This window comes from Pinus tabuliformis, chromosome 1_2 (assembly GCF_031772625.1).
Source record: "Pinus tabuliformis cultivar Carrire ecotype Pingquan chromosome 1_2, CPIR1, whole genome shotgun sequence".
Lineage (NCBI taxonomy): Eukaryota > Viridiplantae > Streptophyta > Pinopsida > Pinales > Pinaceae > Pinus > Pinus tabuliformis.
In genome coordinates this window covers 52,011,192-52,024,038 of record NC_142298.1, presented here as the reverse complement: position 1 = coordinate 52,024,038, position 12,847 = coordinate 52,011,192, and positions in this window count along the sequence as shown.

The following is a 12,847-nucleotide window of genomic DNA, read 5'->3' as shown; positions in this document are numbered from 1 at the left end:
TAGGATTATGCAATGCGAAGGAAGAGACTCGCTGGGAGGCACGACTGCATAGTTCTAGAGGTTAGGAGGCTAAGATTGAGCATTATGACTGTGCAATGCATAGTTATTCGAGGCAGTGACTGTGCATTGCACAATTCTAAAAGGTGAGGATGTAGTGATAATGCTTGTAACTACGCAATGTGTAGTTCAGAGGGGCAGACTGAGCTCAGGTTGGTCAGGCATGAAACTTTCCAGAATTTGACTAAGTTTGGGATCAGTGAGGAAAAGATGAAACCAAGTTAGGACTTGAACGTGATAACACACTCAGAACCATCGATGACACAACATAGAACACTCAATTCTAAAAACCAACATGATCCCCTTAATGTGATAGTGAAAAAATAAACTCCTCCAAGTGCGACACTTAAGATACACTTTGCGACGACAATAGTACGACAATGCATAAAACTTTGGGAATGAGTCTAATACATGTTTACATGATAGATAAGACCCATCAATACTAAATTTTCCTCTTGAAATAGACCATAACACAATGTGCGACACTTCCCATGCCAAAAGACGACACTTAGGTTTTCTTCTAAAAGGGACTAGAAAACTTAAAGAAATTGCATCAAATGAATCTTACCACTATGAGAAATAGATTACAAGGTCAACATAGTCTCTAAAATTTGGATGTATGCCAAAATTTTGGAGGGTTTTGCAGTAGTGACAAAACTTGGTGACACACTGGTAGAATTCCAGCTTCTATGCCTTGGTCTAACTCTATGCACATGGTGTAGTTCCTTAGGAAGTATAGATTCATTGTGTGGATTACTCTAGTTTTCCCACTTAACTTAGTTATAGATATAGTCTCCTCCATTCCTTTCTTGGTTAAACACATTCATAAATCCAGCTATATCACAATTGTTTTGATTTAGTAGAAGGGTAATATAGTTCACGAGTTTAAGATAATCAGAGCATGAGTTTTCATTTTTGGTGTTTCTTCACTTCTAGCAGGCCTAGATAGTACCCCGATGGAGTCACTACAGGAACACAAGCATTTGTTCGCTACCAACGAGCCTGAACAATACCCTTGCAAAGTTTCTTGCTTCACCTCTCTATGTAGGAATCCTTTCTCTTCTTTCGCCCTTATTTATATTATTTATAGAAATGTGTAAAGGCACTTATTTATTTCAATGGGGCAGAGAAGGATCCCGACTTATTGAGAGAAGAAGAGGTCATTCCTTTAGAGAAGCATATATATAACCTCTAATGTCATTTTACTCATTATATATTTCCCCTTATGCTTCTCTACTTGATTGGATCAACATGCGAAACACTAAAACATTACAGACCCGATCTTAGAAATGAGGCTCCTAGAATAGATACAGGTATCATGGTTCTACACAAAGATCTCCTCACGGATGTTAGGGTCCCACCCTAACCTCCTTATTTATGTAATGGGATTGAGTCATAGTCAAGAGTCAATAAAGCCCATATTAATAATTGTAAGTGGTTAACCCGCAATTAATGACGGGACCACAGTTAGTTGCAAATGGGCCGTAGTATTAGATAGATGGTGTTAATAAAACCCATGGTATTGATCCATGGTATTGCATGTATGAGTCATATATAAAGGATAGAGACTCCCTGCGAGGAGCATCGTGTCTTATTTTTGAATCGATCTCTGCTCTATTGGAGGTTGCCCCCTCGAAGAGGCCAGTGAACATTGCTTTCTGAATAATAAATTATTTGTTGTTGTCTCTCACTATTCTATGTTCTAGGTATCTTTCTTCGCATATTCTGTATTTGGGTATCTTTTTGCAGGTTAAGAGCATAACAACGGAAGGATCATATCTTCCATTGAAACATCATTTACCAAAAGATATGGACCAAGATAAAGAAGGACTGAAATTTAGCCAAATTTTGCAGTGTCACAAGCCCTTTTCATTTTTTCACATGCATTGGAACCAAACAAAACACTTTCACACAAGGCTCTATTCATAAAGACAACACAAAATACAATGGAAAAGACAGAAAACAACATAAAAAAAACAATGATCCAGGTGGATATTGGTGGCCACCTGCCTATTCCACCTAGAACTCTAGTCGATTTCATCAATTTCCTTGACTATAGCAGCATTTACTATTTTTAGCTATTTTTCGGGTCTTGAACTTCAGGAGCTATTTTGACCCCCTTCGACGTTTTTTTGAGGTCCACAGCAAGCCCATATCCATAGGCAGGAGCTTGCTATGGCTATGGGCCCTACCGCAAATCCTGTAGTACTCAAAGAGATCTTTCCAATGAGGTATCGTATGCACCAAACGAATATCATATGACCAAGTCATGACCCCGGGAAGTTGGATGCCCAACTAATCCTAACAAGGCCCACAAATTCTTAGCATTCCATCTCCTAGGGTTAGGGTTTTGGTTTTTTAGGGTTTCCCTTTATTATTCAATAATAAAAAGGCCCTTGAGCCTCATTGTAACAAATTTTTAGAGGCATGTAGCCGCCACATCTCTTCTCCAAAGGTAAGCTACCATCACTCGAGCTAGTTTATTTCCATTATGCTTTTAAGCATCTTTAAGCTATTTAATATTAATGAAATGAAGATTTATTTCTACTGCATCTCTGTGTTTATGTTTATATCTGTATTTTGTTGCATTCTTGCATAAGTGTGAATCAGTGGTATCAAAGCGGTCTACTCTTTCTCTGTTTTTATTTGCATGTCTCCAACGAGGTCAGGGTATAAGGAGTTAGGGCTCAAATTGGTTGAAACTTTACAAGACCAACCTTGAAAACCTCGACGACCTCCCATGGAGGAAGAAAATAGAGATGAGGGAGTAGGAGATCCATTCAAAATATTGCTCGAGGAAGCCCTCAAATGATAGAGGAACGTGATGATGGATAACTTTGCACAGATCCTTCGATGACTACCCAAATGTGACACATCTTCATCCAATAGTCACTTTGGAGGCACCACTCCCTTTAAGGTACAAGTGAATTTTGAAATTCCTATAGTTGAAGGCCAGATAGATGCATACGCCATAGATATATGGTTAAATATATTAAAAGGATATTTTTCAGTTCATGACTTTTCCAATTGGGAAAATATTACTTTTGCATTCCTTAAATCCCCCCCGCCATGTCATGGATTGGTGGGAAACCTACTATGAACAAAAGGATGAGAGGGAACCCTCACTATTTTTAGCCGCACCCACTTGGAATTCTTTCTAAGATGCCATCAAGGAACAATATTACCCTTTTGGGAGGTATGAAGATAAATACATAAAGTGGACTACACTGCGACAAGGAAGGGACGAAGACGTGCCAAAGTTCACAAATATTTTTCATACCCTTCACACAAAGTTGGGTATCAAGGATTATGAGAGACATTTGTTACTCAATTAACACAATTATCTACACAAGTAAATTGAGGAGAGGATAGAGTTCCTAGACATCTCCTCACTTAGCATTGCCTATCGATATGCTATTAAGATTGAGTATAAATTTCAACAGAAGAAGAGAGACTTTGGATCTGTGAATCTGAAGCAAGGGAAAGACACCCCTAAACTACAGAACAAAGGAAAAATCCAAGGTGGGGTGACCCAGTACAACCCATCGAAGCCATAGGAAAATAAAAACACCACAAAGAAAAATAAGGAAACAAGGAAATGGTGTGATTTCCATAAGAGCTACACTCACAACGCAAGTGAGTGTCGAGCCAAGCAGTCTTTGGTGGTCGATCTAAAGGATTCTGAATCAGATGCATGTTCCGACTCTGAGTCAGAATTTGAAAATGGGAATGAAAAAGGGATGAAAATTATTGATGCAGAGCCCATTGCCATCATTACCACCACCAAGATCCAAAAGATTGAGCCCAAAGATCCATAGGAGGGGGAGCGAATTTTCCACTCACAGATGTGGGTGAAGGGTTCTTCACTAAAGTTCATTGTCAACAACGGAGGCCAAAAGAACCTCATTTTAGAAGAGGTCATGAAGTGGTGGGCCTACCGAACACACCACACCCATAGTCGCACACCATCAGGTGGCTTCACCAAAGATGAGATATTCACGACAGCCAACAGTGCTGCCTTCCCTATAGCATCAAACCCTTCATAAATGAGGTACTGTGTGATGTTACTCCTCTTGAATTTTGTGATGTATTATTAGGAAAACTATACTTGTGGAAGCGTCATGTTGTGTATGAGTTTAGGCCTCACACTATTATTATTTCTTTGGGATACAAGTTATACAAGATACTAAAGTTAGAACTGTCTACCGCCGTCTCCTTGTTCTCTGCGAAGCAATGCAATAAGATCATTTCCCAAGCTGACATATTTGTCTTCCTTATGGTTCACCCTTAGGGTAAGAAGAAGACTCTGGTCACATCCCTAACCTCTAGACAAGGATCTTCCACACGACAGTAGCAGATGTAGAAGGTCGTGGAGGAGTATAGGGACATCTTCACCTCACCCACAGGGGTACTCCTACATTGTCAGGTCAAGGACTCCATCGATTTGACTCTGGGTGCGCCACTACCCAACGAAATGATCTACTAATGCTCTATTATGGAGAATGATGAAATTAAGAGGTAGATTCAGGAGTTGTTGTAAAAAGGGAACATCAAGCCAAGTTCATCACCCTGTGGGAGCCCAATTGTGTTAGTACAAAAGAAATATGACACCTGAAGACTATGTATTGACTATCAAACACTAAATAAGATCACTGTCTAGAATAGGTATCCAATCCCATGGATTGATGATATTCTGGAATAGCTCAAGGGGCCCACATATTTCAGCAAGATTTATTTAAGTTCTGGTTATCACTAGGTGCCAATCGAACCCTTGGTTCCAAACTGCCTTCAAATCCAAGGAGGAATTTTTTAAATGGCTGGTCATGCCTTTCGGGTTGACGAATGCCCCTGCAACCTTCATGAGGCTAATGGTTGAGATCTTGCGGCCCTTCACTGACTCATTCATGGTAGTGTATTTGAACGACATTCTGATATTTAGCTAGAGTTGGGAATAACACCTACACCATATTCGAAAGGTCCTCCAAACCCTGCGACAACAAAATTTGTGTGCCAATTTGGAGAAATGCACTTTTGGTATGACATAGGTTCAATATCTGGGGTACATCATTGATGAGCAGGGTGTGCATGTGGACCTATCCAAGATACAAGTTACAATATTTTCCAGCCCCAACCACTCTAACAGAGCTACGTAGATTTCTGGGTCTTGCCAATTTATACTGCAGGTTCATGTTGGGTTTCTCTCATATCACTTGGCCTTTGAGTCAAATTACCAATGGTGGAGAAAAAGCAATGTTCTTCTCGTCTGAATGCCAAAAGAAGGAATTTTCCAAGTTGAAGCATCACCTCTTCTCTACACCAGTGCTCACATTACCATACCTGCAACAACCATTTGAGATTGAGACAAATGCCTCTGACTATGCTATCCAGGCAATTCTTACTCAGTAGGGGCATTTAGTGGCATATCACAGTGAGACACTTTCAAACACATTCCAAATGTATCCCAACTATGAAAAATAGATGTATTTCATTGTGCAAACCTATTGACAATATAAGAATTACATTCTGAAGAAGGAAACGACCATCCACATATACCATTGATCCCTGCAGTTCATATAGACACAAGGAAAATTGCAGAACGATCACCATCATAAATGGTCTGCAGGTTTGCAATAGCTCCATTTGAACATCAAGTACAAGAAGGGAAGTGCCAATAATGTTGTAGAGTGTCTCAGCTAACCAATGGTTATGGCGCTAACCATTGTGCTCGACTCTTGTGGACATGAGACTTCGGGGTGGCTGCATCTTTACAAGAGTGATCCATAATTCGGCAACACGTACCAGATGCTCCTAGAAGGCAAGCAAGTTCTAGATTTTGACCTCTAAGGCACATTGTTATGCCACATGGGACACCTCTGTGTTCCTTCAAGCAAGTGTCCCAAGATGATTTTGGAGGCGCACTATAGTCGGGTCGCTAGACATTTCAAATGGGAGAAAATCATGGGAGTGATGCAAAAGTATTTTTATTGGCCGAACCTTCGATAGGATGTTGGGAAGTACATCAGATCTTATACTTCCTGCACCATTTCCAAAATGAAAATCATGAAGTAAGGCCTATATACTCCTCTGCCTACTCCTAGTCAGCCTTGGGAATCCATCTCCATGGATTACATCTCGAGCCTTCCTTCTACTAAGCATGGAAATGACTGCGATTTCATGGTCATTGACATATTCTCTAAGATGGCCATTCTGGCGGACTGCAAGAAGAGTATCACAATAGAATACATTGCTAAGCTCTTCTTTGAATGAGTGTGGGTACACTTTGGGATCCCACAGTCCATTATCTTAGATCGAGACAGCAAGTTCCCGAGTGAATTTTGATTAAGCCTCTTGTCGATGTTAGATACCAAGTTCACTAAGTCCACAAATTTCCACCCCCAAACTGTTGGTTAAACAAAGGTCGTCAACATGATGATCATGCACTATCTATGCATATATAATTGGAAGCATCCATGCACATGGGATGAAAGACTCCCTTATGTACAGAACAACTACAACAAATCTCTCCATAGCTCAACTAGACACAACCACATTCAGGTGGAGTTGGGGATTCCAACCACTATGTCACATTGGTGTGGCCATACCATTTGCATCTACTAAGGTAGATTTGGCTCATGTCTAGTCCAAAGCTGACAGGGCTAATAACTTCATTGATTGCATTCAACACATCCACTAACAGAGGATCTAGCTATATCGAGTTGTCAAAGCAGGCCAACTCCTTAACCAGGGCAAGTGGTTTACCAGGGACCAGGTTCAACAAAAATTTCCTCACCTCATGAAGGCTCTGCACGAAATGGGGATCATTAATTCCTAAGGGGGGAGGACTAATCCAGGGGGATATTGGTGGCTACCCTCCTATTATACATAGACCTCTAGTCGGTTTCATCAGTTTCTCGTATTATAGTAGCATTTACTATTTTTAGCAGTTTTTTTAGTTCTTGAACTTTCAAAGCTATTTTGACCCCCTAAACGATATTTTTTTTAGGTATGCAACAAGCCCACTACCATAGGAAAGGACATATTTCAAATTCTATATTACTAAGAAAGATATTTCCAACGAGGTATCGTACGCGCTAAACAAAGATCATATGACCATGTTATGACCCCAGGAAGTTGGTTTCCCAACTAAACCCAACGAGGCCCACAAACTCTTGGCGTTCCATCTCCTAGGGTTAGGGTTTTGGTTGTTTAGGGTTTACCTTTGTTTTTCAATAATAAAAAGGGCATTGGGCCTGATTGTAACACAGTTCAGAGGCATGTAACTACCACATCTCTTCTTAGAGATAAGCTACCATCGCCCGAGCTAGTTTATTTATATTCTGCTTGTAAGCATATTTTAATTCTTTAATATTAATGAAATGAAGATTTATTTCTGCTGCATATCTGTGTTTATGTTTATATTTGTATTTTGTTGCGTTCCCGCATAACTCTGGATCAAACAAATAGGAAAATAAATGTCTACATCAGGGTAGGGGCACAACCTTAGACTGCTATTGAAAATATTGTTTCAAATCTTGGCCGTTGATAGGAAGAGATCCCATCTTCCCATCCGAATATTGGAGATAATAAGTATGGTGGTCATTATTTTCACGAACAACAAATGGTCTGATCCACAGGGACTAGAATTTTGTGTGCTTCCCTTATTTTTTTGTGGGGTTTATCCCACTTATGGGCCCTAGAATTGTCTATTTTATTAGGCCCATTTGATTATTTATAGACACTTAAAACATGTATTTGACCCCCATACTTTCATATCATAGAGTTAATTTGTAGTATTAACGGGTCCTTAGGAATTTGGTTTATCCTTGCTTATTATGTGCCTAATATTATTTATTTTTGTAGAAAATTGTGAGAATATTGGGCATATTATGAAGATTTGGAGGATGAGATAGTAAATCAAAAATATTTTATGAAATTATTGCACAAATTCTGGAGCTCCATTGATTGAGAAAATCTAGGAATGTGTTCCCTGTCATTTAATACATATTCCTAGTATTGGGAACTAGATCCACTTTTTGAGGGATTTTGGAGGGGAAAGTTGCCTCCTTTCAAAGAGAATTCTTCCTCATCACTTTTTAAAAGTACCAATTAGATTTTTTCCTCTAGAGGCATGCATTTCTTAGTCTTCTTGTGGAGAAAACTTGTATTTTGTAGCTCCACTTTCATTTCTAGTGGGGATGTACTTGGATTGATTCAAATAATGAAGTTTGGTGCCATTTTTAGCTTCTAAAGCTTGGTCTCCTTCATAGGACTCTGAGTATCTATTGGCTTGGCCATCTTAGGAGCCTCAGATCCCTTTTGTATAATTTATTTTCTTCTTTTGACTTCTTATTCACATGCATCTCTTATTCTTGTTTTTCCTATTTCTACATTTAGTATTAATGCTTCTTTTACTATAAGATTGGGTTAAATGATTGAAGTGAGTTATTTTGTAGGTTATTTGTAGAGTCACAAGCATGATTCATCCTTATAAAAAATTTGAAAATTCATCTTCATCATTGAGCTACTTGGATTGGTTTATTAGTTCACAAATCTATAATTTCTGGAAGTCCCTTGTAGAAAAATAAAAGTAATTTTCCGCTATTTTTTAGAACATGTTAATGAGATTAATTTTAGTTGATTCCACTTGTATTAGTTCATAAAAATATTCAAGTTAATAAAAAAAATACTCCATTTCATTTTCACTTGATTAAGTTAGGCATTTGATAGGTTAACTAGCTCACTAGTTCTTGAATTTCCAGTTTTTAGAGTAGTAATTTTTTTTTTCTATTTTTTAGCACATATTAACAGTGGTATTTTTGAGTGATTCCACTTGGAATGGAGATCTAATACATCCTAATTAACAACAATTTTTTTTCATCCAATTTGAATTTGATTTACTTGGGAATTTAGCAAGATTCTCGCTCCTATAGCATTACAGGCCTCGTGTCGCGATCACCTGGAGCAAACCTATAGCATCACTTTCCTTCACCAGTTTTGATCTCAACTACAACTTTGAATTTTTCTAGATTAATAATGACCCCTAGGCTCTATATCCATGATTGGGGAAGACCAAATACCATTTAGGATTTTCCTTTTTACCCTTGCAACACATCTCAACAATTTGGGTTAATGAACAAATTTATGAATTAGATAACACAACAATGATTTCCTTGATTTCCACATGAAGTATATAATGAACTCTTTCAATGGATATAACCTCTTTGGAATGCGGTAATTTATTACATTCCCTTTCCTTCATGCATGTTAGATTAGTTTACTTTCTTTATTCTTAAGTTAAGACTAGGTTCCCTTTTCAATGCAGCTATCAAATCCTACAATTAGGCTAGTGTTTGATTTCCATTTCTACAATTAGGATTATCGTTTACATTTGAGCAAGTATAATTTCCATTTCTACAATTGGTCTAGGTTATATTTCATGATATTCACTCCATTACATCAGATCAACGAAAGGAGGACACATTGTATGCTGCACATATAGTTATGACACCTCTTAAGTTTGTATGAACCTCGGGTTGATAATTTAAGTTGGTAGCCTTGGGAGTTGCAAAATTCTTGTTGCAATAATGAGGCTCATCACTTTTTGGTGCCGTTTCCAGGGAGGTGACAAAGTATGCATTTTTTTCTACCATAGTTGATTCATTTCTTTTACTTTATGCAAGAACACAAATTTCATTAGGCATATTTCATTTCAATAACAAAAAATTGCATTACATTAGTATTCTTATTAAGAAAATTAAAATTAAAATACTTCTCCAACACCAATCCCCCCATTGATCACGTGGTGCAGTAAGAACCACATCAACATCCACTTTTGCAAGTATAAGAAGAAGAGGTGGTAGAGAATATAGAATAGATGTATGGAGATGATAACAATAAAGAATATCCTCTTGGATTTCCCATTCAAGATACTGATGCTAGTGTTCATAAGAAGAACATCTCTCCATCTTCCCTTCCCAACTTCCACGGTATGAGGTCAGAGGATCTAGAAACCTTTCTCTTTGAATTTGAAATCCTTTGTAGATCGTATGGTTACTTACTAAACACACAAAAATTAAGATTGTTTCTGGCAATATTGAAGCATAGAGCTCTTAAATGGTTCATGAGTTTAGGGATTAATGAGTTTATATCTCTAGAAAAATATAAAGATCATGATATTAAAGAAGAAATCTTTGGAATGAATAAAAAAGAATATGAGAGCCTTGAGGATCTAATAGACAGATTCATGTATAATGTTAAGAGGGAAAAATTAAATCATTTAGGACCCGACACATTAAAATCCCTCTTACTTAGAAAAATTAGGGATGAGTGGATTGATCTCCTTGATCTCATCAGTAGAGGTGATTTATACCAATTATCATTTGAATAAATTTGTGAAACATGCAAACACATATCAAGAGGAAGGGCAAGAGTAAGTAAATCAACATCAAGATCGGTAAGTCAAGCTAAACTTGGAAATTTGTTTGATAATTTTAAAATAGAAATTCTTAGAAATCTAAGCGAACAAGTAGAAATGCTAAGAATGCAAGATGAAAAAAAAGAAGATGTTGATATTTGTGTTGTCCATGCAAAATAACATGGTATTAAATATTGCCCATCATTACCAAGGTTGAAGGAAGTTTACCAAGAGGACAATGGAGCAAGTCAATCACCAAAACAGTTATGTTATGTAGATCTAAGAAGACTATGGCATCCTAGTCGACCTGGTATGATGCAAGAGCCTAATTCACAATTTCAAGGTTATGCACATCCATCTTAAAGTAATTACACACCCTTTCCTTGGAAACCTTGTCCATCTCAACCCCAAAACCAATCTCGGCAACAAGGTTTGAAAGGATCTTATGAGAGAAATCCACAATATCCTCAATGTTTTCCTCAATATCCTCCATACCCAACTCCATGTTATCCCTACCATCCACCTCCACCACAACCACGACCCCAATCACATCCATCTCAGAGATTCACTCCCACTCAACTACTTGTACCAACATTTCCAAACCCACATAAGGAAGTATCTTAGCCCACTTACAATGCTGAGGTACAACACTTCCTGACATCTCCTCTTGATCTCAATGGTATTCATCTTAGATGAAGAAGAGTATTGCAAAAAGGATACTCTCTTAATGTCGTTGAAGGACAACATTCATAAAAAGAATATTTAAATGAGAACACTGAAGAATCATGGGTTGCACTTGATGAAGAGCAGACATCAAAATTAGAGATTGAGAAAGTTTCCTGATGTTTACCATCATATCCTCCACATGTTCAAGGGAATAATATTTAAAAATATGAGGATTTGAATGTCATGGTAGAACAAGTGAACCAAGGGCATCAAAGCTATATTGAGGTTTGGTTCCAGAAAATCAACAAGATGGAGCATCACTTTCTTCTTCAACTATGCTTGATATCGTCAAAGTCAAAACGTTTGGTCTCTACAATTCAGGTACATGTCAAAGCATATATTTCAAACCTACACATCAGTTTATCTATCATATTGATGTGCACATGGCTCCATTGGAAGTATTCCTATACTTGAAAGAGTTTTTGTTTTTTCAAGTAGAGTAGGATAGAAAAAGAAATAAAAAAAGAAAAATAAGAGGAAACAAAAAAATCTCAGGTGAAAACCTCCTGTGAGGTGCATGAGATTGACACATTGATTGAAAACCTCCATGAGGCATTCAATGGGTTGGAAAAAGAGAAAAAAAAAAGAAAAAAAAAAGATCCTAGGTGAAAACCTCCTTTGAGGCACCTAGGAAGACCTACTAGTTGGAAACCTCATTGAGGTAGGTAGTAGGCCTAAAAGAAAAAAAATGAAAAAATGAAAAAAAATATGTGCTCAATGTATTTCTCTCTTATGAATGCATGTGCTTTCCAACCTTTGCAAGCAACAAAAACAAGTTAGCACCAAAAGAAAAAGTTGGTTAAAATTCTAGTCAAAGGAAGTCGAATTTGGGCTTTCTTCTCCTTTTCTCAAATCCTCCAATAGGACCAAAGTCATGTCAATCTATTACCCTCATCCATTTACAACATCCACCCATCATTCCCAAGCCCTTTCCATGCATTTTCCTCATTATCCTAAAATGCTACAGGAGGGTTCTGTTTTGCTACTGGAGGCCAAAATACATAGGGCATAAATTATTTTTACCATATCTTGAAAATGATGCATCCAATAGCCAATATGTTTCATGTGGAGATGAATATGGATTATGGTAACATGCTCAAGAAATTTCAGCAAATTCTAGTGGACACTTTTCAAGAAATTGGACTCCATCACCTACAACCATTTTTATTTTTTCTCGAGATTCATGCATTCATTGGCCAATATTTTTTATGGGGAGGTGCATAAGGATGACAGAAACATGATCAAATTTTTTTAGGTCAATCAAGTCTACCGTTTGAGAGATAGGGATAAAACAATTGTTCCATAGGAGATTGTTCTGAAATGCTACAGGAGCAGCCTGAAATGCTACAGGAGGAGCCCGAAATGCTACATGAAGCATATCCGATTGGAGGAAGGGGTCAAAAGGTCATGTATTATTTAGGGAAGGTTGAGAGAGGTCCCTTAACACCACTTTCATCACTCATCCACTCCATTCATCCAAATTCATCCTCAAAATTTCACTTCTGCCATTCATAAAAAAAAACATAGAGAAAGGACTATGCCTTCACCTTTTTCACCACCTTCACCACCCTCTAATGATTCTAATCCTATCCCTATGACCCTTATTATTTTCATAAACTATGAATTAAATATGAGGTCTTTAGGGGAATC